This window comes from Ictidomys tridecemlineatus, chromosome 2, assembly GCF_052094955.1.
Source record: "Ictidomys tridecemlineatus isolate mIctTri1 chromosome 2, mIctTri1.hap1, whole genome shotgun sequence".
In the NCBI taxonomy this organism is placed as follows: Eukaryota; Metazoa; Chordata; class Mammalia; order Rodentia; family Sciuridae; genus Ictidomys; species Ictidomys tridecemlineatus.
This window is the reverse complement of record NC_135478.1, coordinates 145,728,692-145,756,030: the sequence shown is the minus strand read 5'-3', so window position 1 is coordinate 145,756,030 and position 27,339 is coordinate 145,728,692. Positions and strand designations below refer to the sequence as shown.

General features: G+C 38.9%; 1 long non-coding RNA gene across 1 annotated transcript in view; it reads right to left on the bottom strand.

The window, feature by feature from the left end:
* LOC144375362 (uncharacterized) overlaps nucleotides 1–27,339 on the bottom strand; it is an 84,044-nt gene that overhangs the window by 26,442 nt on the left and 30,263 nt on the right. Inside the window, exon 2 of the long non-coding RNA XR_013435088.1 lies at nucleotides 15,846–15,936. This is a non-coding gene — a long non-coding RNA (uncharacterized LOC144375362). The remainder of the gene's footprint in view (nucleotides 1–15,845; nucleotides 15,937–27,339) is intronic.

Genomic DNA, 27,339 nt, shown 5'->3' with positions numbered 1-27,339 from the left:
GATTTCAGTATTTTAAATGGCAGCCCTGGAGTACAGCAGAGACAGGTACTGAATAGGAGTGCAAAGAATGTGGCTACCGCAGAGTTATCCTTATGCATTACAGAGGTAACTGATAGGTGCTCCACATCCAAGATTCCAAATCTTGGGTTGCATGGACACCTCCAGCAATCATATGCATCTCTTAGACATTTAGGTTCATAAAACTTCTTGAATGTGACAGAGTCAACTAATGTGTTTAATCCCTGGGCAGTTGTAATTTGCAACTGATTTCCATGAATAGTTTCCCTGACTAGTTTAGAAAATTCGTGCACTGGGAAATGATGGGTGGGTGGGGTGGGGGGGTAACACATGTCTCTGCCTAACTGCCTTCTTTACCCAGAAGTCCAGTAATATTTTCATACTTAACCTATTTATTTAATTTGAATTAACCCTTCAGAGAGTCCCTCATACTAGCTTGTCCAATGACCATGTAATAAACTTGCAATATATGTAAAATATGCAAAACATCCCATGTTTCTTTGCTTCACTATTCATAAACTCGGAATTTGTTACCTGGTATTTCTGCCTAAAAGGTAACAACATTTTAATCCTCATAGCCACTGTAAATGTACTTCAAGCTAATTTAATCAACATAATATTTTCCTATAGGGCTTTCTTACTCAAAATAATTTCATCATAAAATTTCCCAAAACCTAATTTTTTATGTGAAAAAAAATGTGCTTTCCATTCTAATGTGGGTCTAATTCTTACATGTCTTTAATAACTATCCCATTCCAGAGGTTGCCAAAAAATAACACATTAGCACCATGGCATGGTTATCCCTCAGCAGGATCTCCTGGGTGGGCTCTGTGGCTACTTTCATTCTGAATGGAGTACAATTTCTCCTTAGTGAATTCATATTTTAATGGACTTTTCTTGTTTACTGTAGCAAAATAACCCTACTCAGCTCTGATCCATCCTCTGTAAGTGATTAGAGATAAGTGCTCTTGTGAATATTCCGCTCTGATATGCTCATCAGACACAAATAAACAGCAGAATCAACCTGCCCTTGGGGCTTCGGAGTCCAGATTTTAAACTATATGCACAATCATGTGGCACTTGATTCACCTGACTCTGCAATGACTCTAATTAGCCTTGTAAAGGGGCTGAAAATAAAAGAATTAACAGGCTATCCTGACAGATCAGTGATGTGTTTCTTCTTTCCTTCCATCAAATGTTGAGAAACTTAACCTAGTTGGAAAAGTAGCTTCAGCTCTTGCCTCTGGCACTGTGCTCTATTGTCCTTGGCTTTGGATTCCTGTTTCCATGGTCTTTTTCAAGGCTCCTCTCTGGAACCCCCCACCCCTATTCAGTGCATAGATCACTGCCTCTGTCCCTGAGCCTAGCCGTGTGTCCACCCATTATGTTCTTGCTCCTCCAAACTTTGCTTAAGAGGCTAGAAATTATGCTAATGGACATGCTTTCAAGGCCACAGTGTGTCAGAGCTAGATTTTCATCATTTCTTAAAAATAGATAGTATGGGTTTTTTCCATTATGTAGGAAAGAAAGAAAACCCAAAGTGTTTCTCAGACAAGAAGTATACTCTAAAGTTGGCATTAAAAGTCAAATCCATATGAAGCTATAGAGTTAGAATTGTATAATTTTCTCTTTCTTCCTTTCTTTCTTTCCTTCTTTTTTTTTTCTTATCCAAAGGGATTTTTGGTTAGATACCTGTTGTTCTAGTTGGTAATAACCAGAATAACTAGTTGTTTTCTAATTATAGAAAATACATTTATTTTCTGATTTTAGAAACTATTCCTACAAATGGCTTGGAGCAGTCATGCTCAAAGTATGGTCTCCAAGACAAGTACAGAAACTGAGAGATGAAACCAAGTTTTAGCAAGGATGTGCAGCAACTGAAGCTCTCATTTCCACATAGCTGATGGAAGTGCAAGCTAGTAAAGCCATTTTGGAAAACAATATTTGTAGTTTTTTGCAAAGTTAAAAAAAAAGACTCATACATGTACCACAAAACACAACTACCCCACTCAAGATAAATAACATTATATGTCCATACAGAGACTTATATGTAGAAGCAACTTGCAACAACCCAAATTCTTATTGAGAAACTGATGTGACTCTATTTTTGAAAATAAATAACAGCAGCTTCTACGTCAAGGCCTGTCCTAAGGAAGGGGATGTGACCCTTGTCTTTGGAAAAACTCACAGAGCCTTTCTAGGCAGATAACCACCCTGCTGAGTTGTTTGTCTGCAAATAACAGGAGAGATCTGCCCTGGCTCCAGGTGTCCCTGACTCAGTTAGGCTAGGTGAGGACTCATAGCAACCTCCTAGCAACCTCCAATCAGCATGAGACAGGGAAAATACCTGGGATGCCAGATGACCCCCCAGTAGTTTATGGTGGTTGATAACATGTTGGGAAACCATGTAGTTTAGCATGTACACCCCTCGTGGCCTAAACCAATCAGTTCACAGGAATCCCCCTCTTGTACTAACCAATCACCCCTACCCAATCTGTTCCCGCCAGTGAATGTGCTAATCAATATTAAGAGATGTTGTTTGATTTTCCCGCAGTATGGAATGATTTGCTGTATGATGTTGTGATGCATAGAGTATCCCCCCAAACCTATAAAATCTCACTGAACAAAGGACCGGGACTCACTCCATGGGACCGCTGCGTTGTGAGTCAGGCTTGAGCTTACAATAAAGACTCTTGTGTGATTGCATCGGATTCGGCTCCTGGAGGTCTATTGGGGTCCCACGAATCTGGCATTACACTATAAACTGGTGAGTGAATACTAATTGTAGTGTATTCATCTTATAGAAAATTACACAGCAAGAAAAAGGAATGATATATATGACTACACGGATGAGTATCAAAGACATTATTTTAGGTAAGAAGTCAAACACAGAAGTCTACATATATACTATTTGACTCCATTTATATGAAATTCTATTAAAGGTAAAAACTATAGTTATAGGAAGCAGATCAGTGGTTACTGGAGCAGTAGAACAAGGTGAAGAGGAAATTTTTGGAAAATAGAACTATTCTACATCTTGCTGTTGGCGGAGATTAAATGTCTGCATACAATAATCAAAGTTCATCCAATAGTACACTTGGACCAAATATACTTTTGTACATTATACCTCAATAAAATCAAGAACAAAGGAAAGAAGGGAGGAAAAGAAAGAACTATGCACTGAAAACAGGAAATATTTCTGAAAGTAAATGAAATGATAGAAGGGAAGAAATACAATTTCACTAGATCCTGAAAGGAGACAATTTTGAATCACGATCAATAAGCCTGAAGTGCAATGTTTTCATCTTATGTTCATCACAATGAGTTCTGAAACATCTTTGTAACACAAACACAGGGTGTCAGGACCCACGGTACATTTCATTCTTGCCACATTATGTCAGACCTTGTGAGTCAGGGAGCCCTATTAGACATGGAGACATCTGAGCCTTCGCCACAATGTGCTCCACAGGCCTTCAGAACAAGCCTTCAGGACAAGGTCCACTCTCTCTGAAAACAAAATGTTATTCTTACTATATTTCTCATTTTGTTTTTCATTTTACCAGCACCTCAGAGATTAGCGTCAAAAACTTAATGCTTCCATCGATAGATCAAGGCTGTTTCTATGGCAACACCTCCAATTCTCACGAACTGCAATTTTATGTCAATTTACTATTAATGGAAGACAAAACAAAAGCAAGCAGACAGAACAGAGAAACCTTAGTGCCCAGCAGAGTCAGGAGAAAAGGGACTCAATGTGTCATATGCAAGGATTTTAATGTTGGTGGGCCATGAGGCTGTTTAGCACTTAACCATTTCATGGACACATGATTTCACAGAGTCTTTGAGCTAAAACAGACCTTAAAAGTCATCTAGAACCCCTTGGCCACACAAACTCAGTCCCAGAATAGAAAAGGATTGAATGAAGATCATTGGCTGGTAAGGGGCAGAAAGAGTCAAGACCAGAACCAGGATGTAGAATTTAAGCCTGGGGTTCACCTTTCTGACCACATATTATCTCTTCCATCTGTTAGCTCCAAGAGCTTAGCCTTAGCAAAATACATTTTGTGGAAATCCATTGCACCAAACACCAAGAGTTTCTCAGCCTGATCTACCAACAAGGAAACTGAGCCCCTCAATCATGGTCAAGCAGGACCATTGCCTGTGATTGAGAAGTAGAATTAGCAAGACTGTGTCTCTAAAGTCCCAACTGCAGGAAGCATACCCCACTCTAGGGATTTAATTCAAAATGAGATTTAATATAGAGTATTGGATGCATATGAAATTGGTGGAAGGACTGGAGGAGTGGGCTTGGGGCAGATCCCCAGGAACAATACCCAGAACACAGCAGAATGGACCCACCATTCTGGATCATGGACCACATTTGTTGGTGGATCAAACTATCATATCTTTCCAACCAGGAAGATAGAAATCAATAGGATGCCACTGGAAGTATTGATTCCAAGAAAATGCCAGTACAGAGAAGATTCAGGATCAGATAGGAGTCTCTGGAGACCAAACATTGAACCGCCCCTGAGGATAAAAAGAAAAAGAAGAAACAAAAGCAAAAAAAAAAAAAAAACTAGATTCTATAACCATACCTGGCATCAGAAAACAGACCGAAGAGGCAATAGGAAGATACCTCAATCTCATTCCCACCTTTAAGTTTCTGGTGAATGCACCTCATTAGCAGGAACTATTTTGCACCCAGAACTTTAGCTGCAGGGAAGTTTAGAAATGCAGTGTTTGTTCATGTCTGATTGTTTAGCTTTCCAATATCTTCTGGACTGGAAGGTCACCAAAATGAGGAGGGAATAAATGCTGAGTTTCAGTTTAATATGTTCAGGTATTCTTGAATATAATCCAGTTAGCTAGTTGTCATTAGTGTAAATTCACAACAGCTTGGAGCACTAGTGAAGCCAAACACCTTGAGTGGTGGGAGTCAAGTCAAAAAATACCTTGACCCACCTCCAGAAGGAGGGAATTTAAGGTCAATCAGCCACCCAGAGAGCATTTGGCAGAGTGGATGAAAAACGTTAAAGCATATAGTCTATGACTCAGTAATTCTCTTTTTCTTACTTGGAGAAACAATTGAACATGTGCATACAAAAGTGTGTATGGGAATGTTGATTTCAAATACTTTGCAGTGGTTAAAAAAAAATTAGGGTTATCATACTATTCACCACTAAGATAAAGACTGAATAAACTATTCAGAACAACTCACAAACAATTAATGAAGTTTTACAGGTACATATTTTTTCTACTGGAGTGATTTACCAAAAAAAAAAAAAAAATACAAAAAAAAAAATGATCAGCATCAAGTCCAAGGGTCTTGAACCCTCAGACAGAGCAAGGATATGATGAGGTCAGAATGATGGAGGATTCATGAAATTTCCACAGGTAATCCTCTACAGGTGTAAAGGAGGAGATTTTACAGAAAACTCGGCATAGGGTCCCTGTAATTAAGGAAGGGAGGCAGAGCAGACCAGGGTACAATTCATACCCAGGAAATCTCAAGTGGAAAACCGCTGCCTGAGTGCTTTGTGCAGGAGACAGAGAAACCTGATGCGTTAAGAAAAGCCCCCACCTCAGAATGTGGAAGGGAAAGGGTGGACGAGGGTTTTCTTAGCCTGGAGTAGCCAGGTGGGAGAGAGAGCTTTGAAGTTCTGCCCAAGCAGACCCACCTGCAAGGAGAAGAGTGAGGACCTGAGCCGTGGGAACACGAGGTTAAGAAAATAATTCTGTAAGATGGGCCCACTCTGCTGGCCCACATGAGTTTTCTTCCAAGAAGCAATTTACCTGCCGCCCTCCCTGACCTAAGTGGACAGGATATGTCACATTCCTCAGCAAACAACCTGTTGTCTGTAGGAGAAATGCAGGTCCCAAATAATGTCGATAAGAGGAACCCAAGTTACCCTGAGGGGACTTTTGTGACTTCCACAGACCAGATCCCAGAACTCAGGGAGATAAGGATAATTCCTCCTAACCTTAAAATCTGTAAGAATTCCTGGTTAAGAATCCAGTCAAAACCACTCACCCTGGGCCCAAGTGGCCTAGGGTTGCCATGACGTGGGGACTTGAAAGTTGGATATTATCTTGCTGTCAGTCAAAAGTCAAGAGGTGGATCCGGGTGTGACTCTCTGGAAACTTCTCTGGGATCCCCAATAAACTGGAGGGCAGGACAGGCACACTGAAATCTTTCTGACTTAATCTCCAGGATCAGGGTTTGAAGGGGGTTAGTTTTCATGCCGCCTCAGTTTCCAGGAAGGCCCAGCCCTGTAACAAAGGAACCATGGCGGGTGGGAACAGGCGGGGGGGGGGGGGGGGGGGGGAAGGGGGGAAGGGGGGGGCACCACCTGGGGCAGCTGGGGAGCAGCTCCCGGAGCTCTGGAGGGCTGCACCAAGATGGATTCATTTCTTAGGACTGACGTAACAAAGGAATACAGATTGAGTGGCTTAAAACAAGAGCAATCCATTGTTTCACAGTTTTAGAAGTCCAAAATCACAGGGTTAGTAGGCCCACGCTTCCCTCCAAAATCTCTGGGGAAGAATATTTCCGTACCTCTTTCTAACTTCTATTGGGCGGCCAACAAACTGTGGTACTCTTGGGTGGTAGAATAACTCCAATCTCTGCCTCCATCTTTCCACAGCCTTATCTCTTCTGTGTGTTTCTTATGTACCTTCAAATTCCTTTTCTTTTAAGGATACCAGGCATTGGATTTCAGACCCATCCTCATTTTAGTTTGAGTACACCAGCCAAGACCATTTTCCCAAATGAAAGCACACTCCCAGATCCTGGGGTCTAGGATTTTAGCATTTCTTTTGAGGAGACCGAATTCAACCCCAAATATGAGGAAAGTGAGCAAACCCAGGAAGAGACAGCTATGAAACTAACCTGGGTGAGTTTTTTTTGTTGTTGTTTTTTGTTTGTTTGTTTGTTTGTTTGTTTGTTTTTTACCAAGAACACCCAATAGGTAAAAACTATGTAGTCCCTTTATATTTCCTCCCTCCTGCCTTGGCCTTTGAAAGCAAAAGTGAGCAATCAGGAAGCAGCTGGGGATTGGTAAGAAGCAGGACAGATTGCTACACATCTGTCTTCCAAGGCAGACATCCACTAACTACAGCGTTAGTGGGAGAAAGAAGACTTATCTTTAAATGAAAACTAAAGTGGACATCAGTATCTTGTGTTGGACATTCCAAAAACCTTATTTTGGAAAATTTCAAGCATACAAAAAAGAAAAAAATAGAAGAGTGAATTCCTTGTTTACCATCACGCATCTTCAACAGTTTAGTAATGACCAGTCTTTTTTTTTTTAATCTATACTCTCATCCACATCTCCTTTCCCTAGACAATTTTGAAGCAAATCCCAGCGATTACATAATCCAGAGAGAGTTCATCCAGTGCTATTTCAACCTGTGTCCTGAAAAATAAAAACTTTAAAAAAATAAATCATAACCCAGTATCATTGTCACACACCCATTATCACACATCTCTTAATAACATGAAATATCTGCTGAATGAGTAAGTTCACCTCTTAGCTGCATAATGTATTTCTTATATTTTCTTTGTTCACTTGAGGAGGAAAAAGGATCTATTTATACACTGCAATTAGTTGCTGCTTTTTCACTTCTAATCTGCAGATCATTCCTCTCTTTCCCCTTTTCTCCTTTTACTGTTTTTTTCTTTTTTTTTTTTTTGTAAAGAAATGGAGTCTTTGTCCTGTAGTGGTTCCCATTGTCTAGACATGACTCACTACATCTCCTTGGTGTTGTTTAACATGTTCTTCTACCCAAGCCCCTGTATTTCCTATAATTTTGATGTTAGATCTAGAGCCCACTGGAATCATTTGAGAGCTCTGAAACCCCCGAAGCCCAGGTGAATCCCAGACCTATTGCATCAAAAATTCGAAGGGTGAAGCTGAAGCATCAGAATGTTTTTAAAACTTCTGCTGTTGTGTATTAAAAAAATAAAATAAATTAAAATTTTTTTTAAAAAAAAGAAAATATTATTTTGTTTGTGCACTGGGGATTAAACTCAGGGGCATTTTCTCACTGAACTACATCCCCAGCCCTTTTTGTTTTTATTTTGGGACAGAGTCTCACTAAGTTTCTGAGGCTGGCTTGAACTTGCAATCCCCTTGCGTCAGCCTCCAAGTTTCTGGAATTACATGTATGTTTCACTGTGCCCAGCTTTTTGCTTAAAAATAATATATATATGCATATGTATCTATAATCATATCTGGTAGGATACATATCAAGTGGTTACCAATGGGTGGTTGGGTGGTTGAATTGGTTTATATAAAACTTTTTTTTATTGGTTGTTCAAAACATTACAAAGCTCTTGACATATCATATTTCATACATTAGATTCAAGTGGGTTATGAACTCCCATTTTTACCCCAAATACAGATTGCAGATTTACAAAATGAAACTATATTAAATAAATCATTTTTAACATAAAAAAATAAAAAAGAAAGTATAAATGAAGCCCAGGTATTCAGCAGTCCTGGGCTGAAGTCTTCAAGCCTTTTCATCTTCTTTAACTCTTTGACTTCTGTTTTGGGCAATAAAATTTCTTGTAAGAGTCAAAAGTAAAAAAAAAATATGTATGGAAGATGATATGTCATGAGCTTTGTAATGTTTTGAACAACCAGTAAAAAAAAAAAAAAATTAAAAAAAAAACCTTCTCAAAATGATCTCAGGGTACAATAAACATTGAAAACTACACATCTAGAGTTTTGATCCTAGTTAGATTCAGTTTTTTCTTTTCCTTGTGACATAGAACGTGTTTGTTGTGTACTGTGCACTGGATAGTTTAAATTTCCAAGCTGACCTTCTGTTTTATGACAAAGAAGTTAGAAATATCTATTACCTAAGACTGGTCAGAAAGCCCCGAGGATGGCCCTGTTTTTCATCTAGTGGCAGGACGATTATCCCCCCTGGACAAGTTCTAAAGAATAATGGGAGGGAAAATAACATGCGTTTGATCATGTCACAAATTGTCCTTGATCAATGAGCCAGCAACACATAAATGCAGAGAAAAATATCTAAAAGGGCACATGCAAAACCAATACCAGTGATTTACCTCTGGAAAGTAATGGAGTTTGATGTGGCGGCAGTAAGGGGTGTGTATGTGTTCATGGAGAATTTTAGCTTTACCTCCAACATTTAAATTTTAGATGGAGAATAAAACATATATGAATTATGTAAGTAAATATGCTGAAAAGAAAGAAAAATTTTTCCGTAGTTTTATTGGTGCATATGTACATAATGTGGGACTCATTGTTACACTTTCATACATGCACACAATGTATCAACATAATTAGGCCAATATCATTTCCCAGGATATCTCCTTTCTACCCCTCTCCCTCCCCCTGGTCTCCTTCCTCTACTTTACTGATATTCTATTGATTTTCATGAGATCCCCTCCTCACCTTTCTTTTCTATTCACTTCTCTAGCTTCTACATATGAGCGAAAACATATGATCCTTGACTTTCTTGTTTGGCTTATTTCACTTAACATAATTATCTCAACTTCCATCCATTTTCCTGCAAATGACATGATTTCATTTTTCTTTAAGGCTGAATAAAATTCTATTATGTATATATACCATGTTTTCTTTCTCCATTCATCTGATAACAGATACTTAGGCTGGTTCCATAGTTTGGCTATTGTGAATTATACCCCTATTAACAAAGGTATGCTTATATCTCTATAGGATGCTCATTTTAATTTTTTTTGAATTGTTTATTTTTTCACATTTTTATTGGTTCATTATAGTTTGTACATAGTGGTGGGATCTGTTGTTACATGTTCATACATGCATATAATATAATTTGGCCAATATAATTCCCCAGTATTTCCACCATCTGTTTCCCAGATTTCAATTCTTCAGGATAAATACCAAGAAGTGGTATTTGGGGGTCATATAGTGGCCTTAATCCTCATCTTTTAAGGACACTCTATACTGATTTCCATGGTGAATGTACTAATTTACACTATATACCAACAGTGTAAAGTGTTTCCTTTTCTCCACAGCCTCTCCAGAATGTATTAATATTTCATGGCTACCATTCTGACTGGAGTGAGATAAAACCTCAGTGTGGTTTTGATTTGTGTTTCCAAAATTGCTAAAGATGTTGAATTTTTTTTTCATATACTTGTTGGCCATTTGTATTTTTTCTTTTGAGAAGTCTCTGTTTAGTTCATTTGCCCATTTATTAGTTGAGGGGATTTTGGGGGTGTTAAATTTCTTGAGTTTTTAAAATATATTCTGGATGTTAATCCTCTGTCAGAAGAGTCACTAGTAAAGATTTTCTCCCATTCTATAGGTTTTCTCTTTGTATTCTCAATGGTTTCCTTTACTGTGCAGAAGCTTTTAATTTGATACCAACCCATTTGTTAACTCTTGTCATTATTTCCTGAGCTTTATGGGTCCTACTGAGAAATTCGTCTCCTGTGCCTCTCTGTTGGAGTGTTGACCCTGTTTTTTTCAAGGAGTTGCATAGGTCTACTTCCTAGGTCTTTGAATTGACTTTTGTGCAGGGTAAGAAATAAGGATCTAGTCTCTTTTCTTCTACATTTGGATAGCCAGTTTTCTGCACTATTTGTTAAGAAAATAGATTTTTAACATTAAATTTTATTATTTTTTCCAATATAGAAACATATACTTGTTATAGAAAATTTTAAAAAATATGGAAAAAAGACATCTTTACATTATCTTTTCACAGATAGCCATTGTTAACCTTTGATATACTTCATCTAGATTTATTTTTACATATTTTAAAAATTAACTTATTATGAACAACATCACCTTCCTTGATTTTTAACCTTCTTCTTGCTGGCTTGGTAGCTACTAGTCCTCTGCTTGGAAAAATTCAATAAAGCCTAATAATAATTATTTTGTTAATGTAACATTTATCTTAAATGTTTTGTTAACTATAGTACTCACAAAACTTGATGAAATGTGTTGTTTTATGGATCCTATTTTATAGATGAGGAAACTGGAGCTTGGGAGAAGATATATAGCTTGCCCACAGATAGCCACATCCAATCACCTTTTCTAGATAAAGGCGGGGATGATGCTGACCCAGGGAGCATCTCTTCCCTGAAGTTGCAAGACTTCCAGGATCAAAAGCCCTTCAGGTCTGGGTGTGCAATCCAGTGGTAGAGTATCTGCTTGGCATGCATGAGGTCCTGGGCTATAATCCCAGAACCGCCACCAACAACAAAACAAATAAATAAAAACAAGTGCTGCGAAGTTCTGACTCCCACAGTGAGCCAGGAGTGATGTATCTGAGAGCTCAGAAGCTAAAAGCCACCAGACAGCCAGAAGATGACAGCAGGGATGAATTGTGGAAAGAATGGAAGTTTCTAGCTAAACACCGGTGACAGTGTTGTCACCCCAGATGGGCCAGGTGTGAGTGGAGGAATCAGGAGCTGAAGCCCATCCATCACAATGTACTGCTTGGTACAGAGGACAAATAAGTGCACCCCTATTCCTTGAGTCTTCTACCATGGAATTGTCATAGAATATCTATTGGTCTGTCCTTCTCCCCTCCCTGCCTACTCTCTGCAGGAAGAACCAGAAGAGCTGGCTGTGAAGGTCAGCACCTTTCCCTGGGTACTCCGGAGTTCATAAAGCCAGAGGACATTTCCTCCTGCCTGCTATGATAAGCTATTGCTGGTGACTTCTGACCTACGAATTTGACACTTAGAAAGAGATTTATTGTATTTGGTTAAGAGTTTGGAAGACATGCTCCTAATTACATAATGTATCACTGTCTAATGTCTCTGGTTTTCCTTCACCTATGTTTGCATTATATTTACCACTGAAATGTAAAAATTGAAAGGTATAGGAAGCCGAGTTTCTAAAAAGTAGAAAATATCAAAAATATTTGAAGAAGTAAATATGCTATTTATTTGATTATTATTATTATTATTATTATTATTATTATTATTATTATTATTGGCAGCAGTCAGCCTACAAGCCTTTTTAAGATTTTTCCCTTGTGTTGTCAAAAAAATCTATTTCATACAAGTGGCAGCAGAGGGCGCTCATCTTACAGGTTAATTTCTATCTGAACTTTCTGTGCCGGAAAACACTTGTTAAAATGCCTGTGTATGTCAACAAGTTTATGGTTTCTTAAAATATGTGTGCGTGCGTGCGTGCGTGTGTGTGTAAAACAAAAGAGAGAAGATGACAGACAGATAGATGGATCGATATTAGACTGATAGATAAAATAGAAATTACTTTTGTGGCTCCTCCCCTATCCAGTAATTCCAAAACCATGTGTGATTGTTTTAGTCATCCTTTTTGTCACTTTAACCAAAAGACCTGATAAGAATAAATAGAGGAGGAAAGGTTTATTTTGGCTCAGGGTTTCAGAGGTCTCAGTCCATGTAGACAGCTGACTCTATTGCTTGGGCCCCAGGTGAGGCAGAAAGGATGCAGGAAAACAGCACAGAACATGACACTAAGAAACAGAGAGAGGATTCCACTCACCAGGGACAAAATATAAGCCCTAATGCCGTGTCCCAGTGACCTACCTCCTCCAGCCACACCCTACCTGCCTACACATACCATCCAATTATTCCACATCAATGAATTAATCATTGATTAAGTTACAACCCAAAAGATTTATTCATTTCACCTGTGCACATTCTGGCATTGTGTCACACATGAGCTTCTGAGGGCCACCTTCCCTTGAGAGCCAGGGGCTGTGGCGCATGTCTGTAATCCCAGTGGCTTAGGAGGCTGAGACAGGAGAATCGTGGGAGTTGAAGCCAACCTCAGCAAAAGTGAGGCACTAAGACCCTGTCTCTAAATAAAATACAAAATATGGCTGGAGATGTGGCTCAGTGGTCGAGTGCCCCTAAGTTCAATCTCTAGTACCAAACAAACAAACAAACAAACGAACACAAAAAATCCCAATTATGTTCCCCTTGAATAATTAACACTTTTTCTCCTTAAGCATGTTGCTTTTCTGTTTCACCATGGAAACCTTCCATCATGTGCTCAGGAAGCTGGGGCTCTGGAGTACTGCCCTCCCACTCTCCAGTGCATGTGCTTTTTCCCAGGGTCTTCTCTGGAGGACCATAGCCATTTCTGGAGCTTGTCCAGGAAAGAAGAAAGTAGATCTAGTTCCTTCTGCTGTGACTTTGGTTATGCTATCTGCACAAACTGCTCTAACACACCTTCCCAATATCTTTTCCCTTCGTCTCCCCTCTTCTCCCGCATATCTCTTCCTCCAAACCTTTCTTCAGTATTCCATCTGTCATCGTTCTCTACCTCAAGGTCATATGCATCACCATGTAAGCTACACACCTGTGGTAGCCAGCCTCCTAGATGGCCCCATGGTTTAGTCAGCTTTTTTTGCCACTGTGACTAAAAGACCTGACAAGAGAAATCTTAGAGGGAGAAAAATTTCTTTTTGGCTCATAGTTTTAGAGGTCTCCATCCACAGACAGCCTGGTCCATTCCTTGGGGCTCAAAGTGAGGCAGAACATCAAAGTGGAAGAGTGGATGGAGGAAAGTGGTTCAGGATATGGTCAGGAGAGAGAGAGAGAGAGAGAGAGAGAGAGAGAGAGACTCCACTTGTCAGATAAAAAAATATATACCCCAAAGTTTCACACCCCCAATGACTCACCTCCTCCAGCTACACCCTACTCACCTTCAGTTACCACTCAGTTATTCCCATCAGCAGATTAATTCATGGAATGGGTTGAGGCTCTCATAATCCAATTGTTTCTCCTCTAAACCTTCTTTTGTTACCTTACACATGAGCTTTGGGGAGCCACCTCATACCCAAATCATAATACCCCGTGATCCCTATCTCCTTGTATATATACCTTAAATACTGCCTTTATGTGTAGCAGAGCTGGCCTGTATTACCATTAGGATATTATGGGAATGAAGTTCTGTGAATTCCAAAATTAAGGTCCCAAAATACATGTGCTTTCCACCTTGCTCTCTCTTGGATCCCTGAGCTTGCTGCCATGTTGTGAGGATGCACAAGTGGTTTTGTGGAGGGTCCATATATCAAGGACCTAAGTCCTACCAACAGCTAGCAGTACCTTTCCATGCGAGTACCAACCTTGTGAACAAGCCACCTCTAAAGTAAATTCCCCAGCATCAATAAAGTCTGCAGATGCCTGCAACCCTGTCAACCTCTTGTCTACAGCCTCCTAAGAAACCCTGAGCCAAAAGCACCCAGCAAAGTAGCTTCTAAATTCCTAACCCACAGAAACTGTGAGATAATAAATGTTTGTTGTTTTAAGATAGTAAGTAGGTTTGGGGTAATTTGCCATGTAGCAATAAAAACTAAAACTATTTCCATCAAGCCTGACAACACAGTAAGCACTGCTTGTCTTTGTGGTTTCACATCCTTGTGGTTAAAGCCCTCCAATGGCTCATCACTAATTTGGGGATAAAACCCAAACCCTTTCACACAGCTTAGGTCTTTCCAGATCTGGCTCCTGTGTACCTCCCAGCCTCACCCTGCCCACTCTGTCTTTCCTCCCCCATCTCTCTGACTACTCTGAAACACATTGCATCTCTCTGCATGTGGATGGATAACATTGCCAGATAAAATATAGCTTGCCCAGTGAATTTTGAATTTCAGATAAACAACCAATAACTGGTATGGTTATACAATACACGGGGCACTCCTGTGCTAAAAATAGTGCGCATTCTATAATGTTATCCTGTTGTTTATCTGAAATTCATATTTCACAGGGCATCCTGTACTTTTAGGTGCTAAATCTGGCAACCCTGCAGATGTGAGCTGATTTCTCTCAGCTCCTACTCATCCACCAGCTAGGTTGCTGCAGCTCCCCGGTTACCTTCCTGTCCTGCAAGATTCTAGAAAGAAAGAAATCGGCATCTCTAGAAAGCCCACACTGGCTCCCCCTTCACACACATCCCTAGGACAGGTCTGATGTGCCTGCTACAAGATCCCACCCCAACCTGTCACAGCTCCTCACATCACACACTGCCATTACAGCAGGCCTCCTCATCCAGGAGGGGTCCATTCCAAGACCCCCCAGGAATGCCTGAAACCACAGGTAGAACTGATTCCTATGTAGAATTGTCTTTCGTATGCGTATGCATGCATACCTATAATAAAGTTTAATTTATAAATTTGGCACAGTAAGAAATTAACAACCACAATTAATACCGAAAAAAAGAACAAGTTTAACAATATACCATAATAAAAATATGTGAATGTGGTCCCTCCCTGCCTTCTTGGGTCAAGACTAATACTAATATGGTTTGATTGCTGCTGTCCCTGGGTAATGAAACTATAGGAAGTGAAACTGCAGATCAGGCAGGATAACTATTCATTTGCTTGTCTTCGGTCCTAGATTCTGAGCTCCTAACTTACTTACCATACAGCCTCTGTACCAAAAGCATGACATGATCATGGTTTACAAATACTGGGTGTTTACTGTAAGCTAGTTACCATTCTAAGATGTTTCACATATATTAACTTGTGAATCTTCATATCAAGACAAATGAAGTACTAGTAATAACCCAGTTTTACTGTGAGGAAACTGAGGCCAGAAGAGGCTATGCTCCTTCCCCAGTGGCATTCAACAATGGTATTGAGGTTGGGGTTCAAACCCAGTTGTCCAACTTCAGAGCCCAACTTCTCATGGTAAGCTAGAGACATTGCCTCTGTATGGTGGCTGACAAGTGTTTGGTGAATGAATGTGAGAACTAATTATCCAAATGAGCTAGCTAATTGCTTTCAAATACAGACCCCTCTGCTTCTTCCCCTCCCAGCTTTCTCCATCCATTATTGCCTAGCACAAAGATGGTACCTACCTCAGGGCAAAGGCCAAAGAACTCTTTTGGTCTCTTTTTCATCTTCAATTTCTGCCCACAGATCCAGGATACCACTGTGTACTGCACTTCCCTAAGAAAAAAGGGATCTGACTTAGGAATATAAAGTAAGAGAGCACTGTGATTACTAGCATGAATTCTAGAGCAAAACTTGCTCAGCTCAGATCTCAGCTCTACTCTTTTTAAAAATTTTTTTTTCTTTTAGTTGTCAATGGACCTTTACTTTAGGTAAATATGGGGTGCTAAGAATCGACCCAGTGCCTCACACATGCTAGGCAAGCACTCTACTACTAAGCCACAATCCCAGCCTCTCAGCTCTACTCTTTACCAGCTGTGTGACTTTGAACGAGGCCTCAGGACTTAGATTCTTCATCTGAGAAGAGTAGATGATAGTTTTTAATTCATAGAGTATTGTTGAGGATTAAATGAAATTAAAGAAAGAAAACACAGGGCCCGAAACAGTATGTACTTAATAAATGTCTGCTGTGAGCATTGTAATTATTATTCCACTCAGCCCCAGAGCAAATATCTGCAGACCCAGCACCTCCATGAACTTTCCTGACTTCCCTGGCCTCCTTCCTCTGTGCAGTTTCAGACAGCAGTTAGAGAGCTGAGCCACTGTTCCCATAGGGAAGCAAAGCCCTCTCACTCTTGGGGACATTTTTATTGTTGCATTTTAATTATACATAATAGTGGGAGTCATTGTAACATATTCATAAGTGCATCTAACATAGTGTGGTCAATTTCATTCCCCATTATATCCCTATTCCTCCCTCTCCTTCTTCCCCCTGTTCCTCTTTCTCTACTGTACTGGTCCCCTTCTATTCTCATGAGACACCCCTCTATTATTTCCCCCCTTTTTCTTCTCTGTAGCTCCCACATATGAGAGAAAACAGATGACCCGTGAATTTCTTAGTCTGACTTATTTCACTTAGCATGATATCCTCCAGTTCCATTCCATTTTCCTGCAAATAACATAATTTCATTTTTCTTTATAGCTAAATAAAACTTCATTATATATATATATATATATATATATATATACACACACATATATCACATTTTCTTTATCCATTTATCTGTTGACAGAGACTTAGGCTGGTTCCATAGTTTGGCTATTGGGAATTGCACTGGTATAAATATGGGTATGTATGTATCACTATAGTATTCTGACTTTAATTATTTCAAATAAACACCAAGGAATGGTATACTTCTCACCTAACTTAATCATAGTATGCCCATGATGGCTGATGGCTAACATTTTTGAGCATGCTGGGTACTGGGCTGAGTACTTTACATGTGTAACCTCACTTAATCCCCACAACAATACTGTGAGGTTTGGTACCATTATCATCCCTATTGTATGGATAAGAAAACTAAGCAATTACTATAAGTCATGCAGCTAGTTAGAGTAAGAACCCAATTTTTAATTCTATGGTATGGTATGGACATAGAATCTTCAGTGATCCCCTTCCCTCCAGCCCCTAGGTTTCTGTGACAAACCTACCCAGCACTTCTTCCAGTGGATCCTTATGACATAATACATTTTGCTACACAGGTGATCACCTGGGAAGCTGATTTACTGAGCTACTCTAGATAAAATGGATTAAAATTTCTGGAGGGTAGAACAAAAGCATTGGCTAATTTGTAAGGTTTCTCTGGATGATCCCAACATGCAACCAGAGTTGAAAGACACTCCTCTTGGAGCCATTTCCAATGGATGTTTGTGCAGAAGAATCTGGTGTAACAGAATTAACCACCATAGTCAGAAGTTGCTATGTGGCCAAAGAAAGAGGCAACAGATCCAGAAGTATTCAGAGAACCATTTTGCAGGGACTTACAGACAGACACATAGTCAAGAGTGGCATCAAGATCATGACTTGGGTCAAAGGCAGGGGGCTTAGATAATGAGCAGGACAAAGGTGGCTTTCATCCAGACCAGAATAGACCTGGTTGCACTGTGCTAACATAAACATGTAGAGCACGTTTCTGGCTCTTGCCAGGGTCCCAGCCACAATGCTCCACCTACCCCTCTGTGGTTTTATTTATAGTATGTTAGGAAATTACATGAGGAAAACAGACCAGGGTTACTCAATGGAAAATCACGACAGTGACAACTCAATATGGCTGTAGTCACATCAAGCCAACTGTCTACAGATGTGTGAAAATCTAAACAAATTCCTGAGACCCTTATATCAGAACTCTGTTCAGAATGGTTTCTGCTCCTCCCCCTCTAAAATCTAAACAAATTCCTGAGACCCTTATATCAGAACTCTGTTCAGAATGGTTTCTGCTCCTCCCCCTCTGAACAAACAGTGGAGGTGTGGATATCTCACAGGTCTCATAACTTTCCTTTATTCATCTAATAATACATACATAATAGGATTGACTCACACTAATATAGAGGTAAGTGCTTCCCTCAGACCCTTAAAGAAAAAAACACACCCAAGTGCCTATTGCACTCACAGGAACCTGCAAGTCAGCATCTCCTTCTCTTTTGCACCTTGACAACACCTTGACTCATTATAGCCCCAACCCTGGGAGGTCATACCAATGTATTATAATAATCTCTATTTACATAGGTATAGCTTTCATCTGTTAGGGTTCTTTGGATGCAAGCAATAGAAACCAACTCTGACTTAAGTTGAGAAATAAATTATTGAAAACACAAGTGGGTCACAGACTCCAAGGAACAGCAGTGACCATGGAAAAGAAAGGAATTGTGGTGCCCATAAGGATCAAGGAGGCAGAATCTCTTCAAGAAACCACCTTAGAGATGCTGGTTTCCACCTGGCCCTATTCCCAAGATAAATACCATAAGACCGTATTTGGCTCATATGACTGCCCCTTGGCATCATGATTGACAATTCCAGCACTACCTTGAACAGAATCATTTCCCAAAGCACAATTGAAATGCTCTAACGGAAGGACCTGAGGCTGGGACTGGACTGGCAAAGCCATTAGATGTTCGCTCTAGCACTGTGCCAATTACAAGATTTTACGTATGAAAGTAACATCCTATGAGATGAGAGATGCAGGTAATGTTCATTTCAGGTAAAGCTGTGTCCTAATTGCTGATTCCTTCATGTTAGTGATAAATACTTTATAAAAAAAATTTAAAAGCCCTGCACATACATAGCTATCATAATGTGGGTTTGCAAATCAGAGAGATCATACCTATTTGAATTGCCTACCACTATATGTGCAGAAGCAGAGCAAGGAAGAAATTTGTGGAGCCTGAGTATCATGGTTTGGATCTGGAACATATTCTAAAGGCTCAAGTGTTGAATACTTGATCCCCAGTGCAGCAAGGTTAAGAGGTGGGCTTCTTGGGAAGTGATCAGACCATGAGGCTCTGATCTCATGGATGGATTTGCCCATTGATGGATTTATAGCTTGATGGCATTATTGGGAGGTGGAAACTTTAGGACTAGAGCCTTTTGGAGGTCACTAGGGGCATATTCTGGAAGGGTATATCCTGTCTCCAACACCCCCCCTCTCTCTCTCCTCCCTGCTTCCAGGCTTCCAAGGGATAAAACAATTTTGTTCTTCCACAACCTTCTGCCATGATGTTCGGTCTTACCACAGGCCCAGAAACAATGGAGCCAGCCAACTATGGACTGAAACCTCAGAAATCATGAGTCAAATTAATCTTCACCCTTTAAATTGATTTTCTCAAGTATTTTATCATAGCAATAAAAAGCTAACAAAGCCTCTAAGTTTAGCTTCTACTTATGTCACCTCGTCTGCATCTTGTCAAGCATTTCAGGTCAGACCATCTCTTAGCAGTCAGCTGTACACTGAAAGGCAGTATCAGTTAGTAGATAAGAGCGCACTGGGGCCACACCACCTAGGTTCAGCACCTGGTTCTGCTATTTACTAATTATGTGTCTTGGGAAGATGTTTAATCTCTGTATATTTAAGTGTGGCATAAGTACAAAATGAACATGATAATAAATTAATACCTGTAAATGGTAAAAGAGTTAATATCAATGAAGTACTTCATTCAATATCTGACCCCTAGGAAGTATTTGTATTTGTCTGCTTTTTGTTGCTAGAACAAAATAACTGAGTATTTTATGTAGAACAGAGGTTTATTTAGCTCATAGTTGGGAGGCAGAAAGTCCAAACAGTATGGCACTGGCTCTGGCAAGGTCCCCTTTAGCTACACTAAAGCAAGCCGTGTGCAAGAGGGAGAGATCACATGACAAGACAGGAAGCCAGAAAGCTTCAAGAGTCAGGCTTGCTCTTTTGTAACAATCCACTCTCACAGCAACTAATTCACTCTGAGAGAGCAATATTAATCCTCCTGTGGGTAATGCTCCCAGCAACCTCATCATCTTCCACTAGGTCCCACCTCTTAAAAGTTCCACCCTCTCTTAATACCACCACCCTGTGGACCAAACATCCAACACCTGATCCTTTGGGGGACACACTCAAACCATACTGAAACCATGGTACTCCTAAGTGTTTGCTACTATTAGTATATCATGGTTTCAATTTATGAAGATAAATTTCCAGGAAATTATAACTAGTAGCCTATCCTCATTTAGAAAATTGGAGGTTTATAGCAAGCCCTTTACTGGGGTTACATACCAAATTTCTCTGGGAGTGAAGTACAGATTTTCATGATTATCGATGGCTCTTTCCTTCATCTTTCCCTCCCTTCTTTTGGCCCATCCCATTGCCTTTCTGCTATGATTAACTAGCCTAGCATGACAATTCCCAAAGCTGATCCCAATGATGGTTCACAACAAATACAGCCTATTCATCTATGAAGTAAAAGGTCAGCTAAGAGCCTGCTCACATGACCAACCCTTTCCGCTTTATCAGTTTCATGATGTAGAGGTACCAGCACCCTGAAGTAACATAGTCATTACCATTCTTCCTCCCACCACTCTCGTCCCACATTCTTCCCAACTTCTTCAACCACCTTGGGTTGCATAATTAGTAATAAAAAATTCACGACACCCTGTTAAGTTTGAACTTCTGGAAAGCAATGGTTACTTTTGTATTTGTTGTTGAACTGGAATTCAAATTTATCCAGGGGTCTTGTATTTTATCTGGTACGATTATACTAACCCACCATGAACACAAGTGCCGATAAACTTCCTAAATGGTAGGATAACAATAGCTCTACCCAACCCTATTTGGGATTCAGGACGCCAAGAGGCTGGCATCTATTGAAGCCATATCTGCCAAGCCAAACAAAGCACATTTCCTGGTGACATAATTCCACAGGATGCTAGAGATCTACACTCAAATAAACTTGGGAAACTCTGCATTCTCTTTAACTCCATTCACTTCCATTCCAGTGTACAGATTATTCTGACCAGTATTTTGGTTCTATCTTGTTTTGTTATCCATATAATAATGGTAATATTATTTTATATACTATATTAGATTGTATAACATACAATATTATCTATGTAATAAATATATATTTAACATTACAGATTTACACAGTAAACAATTTGGATTTACCACCTTTTAAACTAATTTCTTTGCTCATCATTCTCTCTTGAATTTCAGACTTTCTTTCTAGAATCCACTTTTCTCTTTGAAAAAATGTATCACTTTAGTGAAAAAGAAATAAAGTTCCTTTTAGTGAAAATTTGTTGGGGGCAAAAACTTAGTTTTGAATGTCTTTAAATGTCTGTATTTCACCTTCTTTCTTGAAAGATAATTTGAGCATAGAATTCTAATGTTGATGATTATTTTTCTCCCAGCATCTCTCTCAGCATTCCATTGTTTTCCGGCTTTGGTGTTGTGGTTGAAAAGTCTGCTGTAATGCTGCCTAATTTGCCATTTCTTCGTACATAAACCTGTATTTTATTTTTTCTTTGTCTTCATAGTCCCATTATAATAGGTTTAGGAATGGATTTATTTAGTTAAGTATGCTTAGGATTCATTTTGATTCTGAACCTATAAATTAATATCTTCCCTAAACTCCAGATTGTTTTCTGCCATTGCCTATTCACATAATATCTTCTCTTTCTATCTCTTCTCTCCCTCTGGAACTCTTATTTGACATAGTAATCTGTGCACATTCTATCTTTTCTTTTTAAATTCTCCATATTTCTGTCTCTGTGCTGTAATCTGGATAGTTTCTTCAGATCTATCTTCTGGTTTACCAATTGTGTTGCTAGCAATGTCTTACCTGCTGTTCAATCTGAATATTGGATTTTGTTTTCAAAAATGATGTTTATTATTTCTCAAAATTCAATTTGTTTCTTCTTCATATGTGCCTGATCTTTTTTAAAGCATGTTTTATTAACATGTATTAATCATGCAAATTAAGGGGTTTCACTGTGACATTTTAAAATGCATGTTTTGTGCTTTGATCATGTCCACCTTACTTTCTCTTCTATCCTACTTTTCCCTCTTTAATCCTTTCTTTCAAAGCATCTATTCCTTCTTCATGCTTTTTACTCTCTTTTTTTCTTTAAGTATTTTAATCTTACATTTTATATAATAGTTCTAATATCTAAAATCATTGAATATAAAATTTTGATGCTAATCATTTATGCAAACTCATGATAGTTGGTTTCCTTAAGGGTTTTGTTATTGTGGTTATTGAACTCTTGTTCAACGGGCTTTGGATGTGTGAATACTTAAAAATTTTCATGGCGAATTAGTCTGTCCAGAGGAATTTTTGTTTGGTTGTCCTAGGGCTCTAGAGCCTAGGACATATTATTATTGAAAGCATATTATTAGTTTTTGCCTTGTGATTCTCAAATGATAAATGTTGTTCATGATTATGAATTACATTGGGAAACTTTTCTCCATATCTATAATATCAATCGAGACAGAAACATTTCCTTATCTTCCCCCTTTTCTGTGAAATAATTTTTTCCTCATTTTCTCTTTCACCTGACAAAGTAGCTATATGAGGATCCAAACCTAGTGCAGAGGTCTCAGTCCCAACTCCTATTCTTCATGCAGCTACAAAAACTCAGAGTGCTGGATTTTCATGATTGAAAATTCTCTCAGTTCAGATGCAGCTGTATCCTGAAAATAGTCCTAATTTTGCTCAACTATGCGTATAAAATCATATATTTTATTCAGAATTTTTTAGTGTTTTGTAAAGAGAAGTTATTTTAGGATGCCCAGTTTAATGTTACTGGAAAATAGGACCCCAAACTGCATTCTGTACCTCACTCTTAGAGGTTCATTGATGGCAGCACATTGGTTCTGAAGTCAATAAACCAATGAAGACTTACATCAGTATCTCTTGAATGTTTTGTTGACCTTGAAACCTTTTGTTCAAATAATACCTACACTTAAGAGCCAGTAATTCCCAGGACATTCTTTAGGAAACACTGACCTAATGATTTAAATAGAGATAGTAAGTGAGAGAGTCTGGCTGCTAATAGATGGAGGTCCTTCTTGATAAACTTGAGGAATTGACAAGAAGAACCCTGCAAAATAATTGTGTTTTTGTTCATAAGGGTTGTGGGGATTTTTGTGATGTTTTGGATTTGAGGAGTTTTATTTTTGTTTTGTTTTGTTTTGTTTTGGTCCCAGAAACACTATGCACATTTGCACCCCTTTGGCCAGTGTACAGAGCTAATGTTATCTTTCTTTACACAGGAAGGAAAGGAAGTACTTTCCATTCTAGTTCTTGTTTTCATACCCAAAGTTTCCATGGTTTTATTCTGGGTGCTGAAACTTTCCAAACCCCAGTGTCATGCAGTAAATTTGGTGGAACAGTTGTATAAAATCTGTTCTGCCATTTTTGAATAAGGAAACTTATTATATTTATTTTTAGACCATAAAACGTCTATTTTTCTGACAGCTCAGGAACAACCGATATTGAAATAGAACTTCACATAGAGCTACTTCTGATTGAAGGACAGAAGTTAAGCTAGCTCTCCAAAAGTTGAAAAAGTTTAAATGAGCTGCCTAAACAGAACATAATCCTACACAATGTTCAATTGAGTCATGCTGGATTAATACGGACATGTCATAAAATTCTTGTAATGTACAGCACAGATATTCCAAGCGCTTCTGGAGCAAGATTTTTCTAAATTATAGAGCTACATACTTAGGGAAATTCATTTTATGGATATTTTCAGACACTAGGAGAAGAGCACATTGCATTGGAACCTAATGCAATGTGATGTCAAAATTGAAATTTATATCGAAAACAAATAGGAAAGACCAGATTTTATTAGGAAGTGTTTTCATTGTTTGGAAAGTTCCAGTAAAAGATATCAGAAAACTAGGAAATGAACTGGAGGTCTCTTCAGACATACATTCTGCCTTTAAATTTTCATCACCACATTTATACTGCAGATTTACTAAACAAGCTTCTAGAAAAACATAAACCCTCCAAAAAAAGGCCAATAAATAGCCAATTAATCAGTCAGTGTATATTAAACATTTTTGCCCTTCAAGCAATTCACAGAAGCAATGGAAAGTTTCCAGTGTAATCTGGGAAGTAGAGTATGTATTTGTGAAAAGCTAAAAAAAGAGACATCTCCGATTTCAAAGGTGTTGCTATAACACCCCTGATGCAGCCCCTCTGAAGTTCCAGTTGAAATGCCTATGAAGATGCAGACAAGAGTGAAAACTCAGGACACAAAGAAAAACAAAAACTTCCAGAATATGATTCTCTAATCACTGAATATAATAGTGAAGCTACAGTTTTTTTTTTAATTTTTCTTCTTGCATTTCGCTAAATGAAACCACAAAAACAGCCCTCTTAAAGATGTCCCTCCTTGACTAGAAGAACCTAGAGCATAGGATCAGGAGAACACCATGAAATCCAGGCAGCCCTGTCTACTGGGTACATATCACTTTTGGGATTTATGAGAGTACCATTACCACCCCCCTTGCTCACCCTACCACTGTCTTTTAAATGCATCTGACATTTTAATTCCAAGAACACAGACAGCAGAAAAAGTAGGAAAGACCCACATTGGCACATGCTGTCCTGGGAACTATGATGTCCAATAGTTGTAGGACTCCTAACTGTAACTTGAGGCAGAAAAATTATGTATTTCATGTGCTTCATTGGAGACTCAGACAGTGAAGTTAGACAATCTCTCCTTAAGACAGAAAAAATAGATGTAAATGATACAGAACTGCTAAATTCTAGGATTTAGGCAGAGAATATTTGAAGATGGGTAGATGCGTGGGAAAGGGTCTAAAAATGTACTATAAAATAAAGACAAGCCTACTGTGGCCAGGTGAACAAAGGCAAATACAGTGATCCTTCTGTGTTCAAAAGTTTCACACCAGGTTCAACCAAACTTAAATGGAAAATACTTGGAAAAAATTGCATCTGCATTAAACATGTACTGACTTTTCTTCTTGTCATCTTTCCCCAAACAATATACTGTAACAAGTATTTACATAGCATTTATATAGCATTAGGTACTGTAAATAATCTAGAGATGATTTAAAGCATACAGGGAGATGTATATAGTTTATATACAAATACTGTATCTTTATGGAAGACACAGTATTTGTATATAAAGACTTGAACATGTATAGATTTTGGTATCCCTGGGTGTCCTAGAATCAATCCTCCCCAAATACCAAGGAATGACTGTACCAAATAGCATGTGATATGAATCATGGGACAAGCTTTTATGGGACAAATTTACATGACCAACAAAAAGAAGTATCAGTTGCTTCCTCCAACTCCCCATTCTCCTATCATCCCATGATAAGAGAGAAGCAATGTTGCTGGATATATAACACATTTATGGTCTAGAGGAGGGACTCTGCCTCTCTGCTCCCCTATCTTTCTATAATGCAAATAGGAGGAAAAACTTGTAGGTGAGGAATAAGCTACTGGGGGGAGTGCTAAGCATTTTGGATGCACAGGTAATCTTGCATTCAATTGTTAGAAAACTCAAGCACTCAGAGTACCTGGAAACCTTCTGAGAAACTAGATTCGGGCTGCTGGAAGAAACTTCAAAGTGAGACCACGTTATCCCATTCCTAGGTTTCCCACTACCAGTCAGCTAAGCTCTTGAGGTTGTAAAGCAAATAGCACTGTTTGTCTTTCTTTAAGAATCTATCCTGCTCTGGACATGGTGCACACAACTGTAATCCCAGCAACTCAAGAGGCTGAGGCAGGAGATCACAAGTTCTAAACCAGTCTCAGCAATTTAGCAAGACCTAAGCAAATTAGTGAGACCCCTGTCTCAAAATAAAAAATTATGAAAAGGGCTGGGAATATGACTCAGTGGCTCAGCACCCCTGGATTCAATCCCTGGTACAACAAGAAAAAGAAAAATCTACTCTGTGATCCTGGACACAATAAAACATGAACCTGTCCAGTGTGGAAAGAAAAATGAAATTTTCAATGAGGTTTTCAGCATTTTTAATACCAACAAAGGAGACATTCATGAAGAAATTATTTTTCATTGCATACACTGATTCCTAATGGTGGTTGTGAACCATGTTGGGTACAAGCTTATATTCAGCAGATTACTATGGGCATGAAAACCACTTGGGTCCGGTATATTTTTCATCTGAATATTCTATTTAAGATGTGATGATCTCTTCTTATGGACATGTGCATAGTTCAAGCTCATGGCTGAGTTATATTTGTTATCATAGGGACATCTCATATGTGGGTTCCCTTAATGATTCGTTCCTGAGTGATGTAGTGGTCTGATTATACAGCAAGTCCTCCAAGAATAACTCATGAGCCTATGTAGAGGCATATTTCAGTCAACATAAAGACAGAAAACTCTATAGCTAGGAGCATCTCTTAAAATTCCACCCATTTTCCAGAGCAATCAGTGTAGTTTTCCATAGGACTTGTCCCCATGGAGAGAGGCTGTCCTATTAACACAGCTTTCTTGTCAGGACATAAATCTTGTATTTGAGACTCCCACTCCAGCAGCAGCACGAGGTGGGAACATCAAAATGTCTGTTGGATGAACAGCCCCCGGCTCATGAATTTGACTGAAGACTTGACACCAGATTTTGATCTTTAGTTACATGAATCATTTCCATTTCACAATGGAATTTTCTTGGCATTTTCTCACTTTGTGTGTCTTAGATTCAAAAAGAATGGACAGGTTGTACGTTCAGAGGTGTCATATTTTTTTTCTTTAATGAGACAATCTGTTTCTGTTAAATGAAGTTCAGAAACAGGATTGAACTATTCTGCAATGGAGGGAAGTCTCAAAGTTGGAAGAGTTAAAGACCAGAAAATTCTAGTAGAAAGTAGAATCTCATTGCCAAAAGCAATAATCGACGAGATAAGTGCCACAGTTTGGACTTGTCCTTCCAAAAAGCAGGATCAGGGGAGGAAAGGGGATGGGCAATCACTGGGGAATGAAATCTACCAAACTATGCTATGTCCACGTACAAATATACCACAATGGAGATATATGTAAGAATGGATGTGTACATATATATTAAATTATAACACAATGACTAACAAAACAATAACAATGATAGAGAGGAGATCAGTAGAGTATAGCAAGTGGGTCTGGGGAGGGTGGAG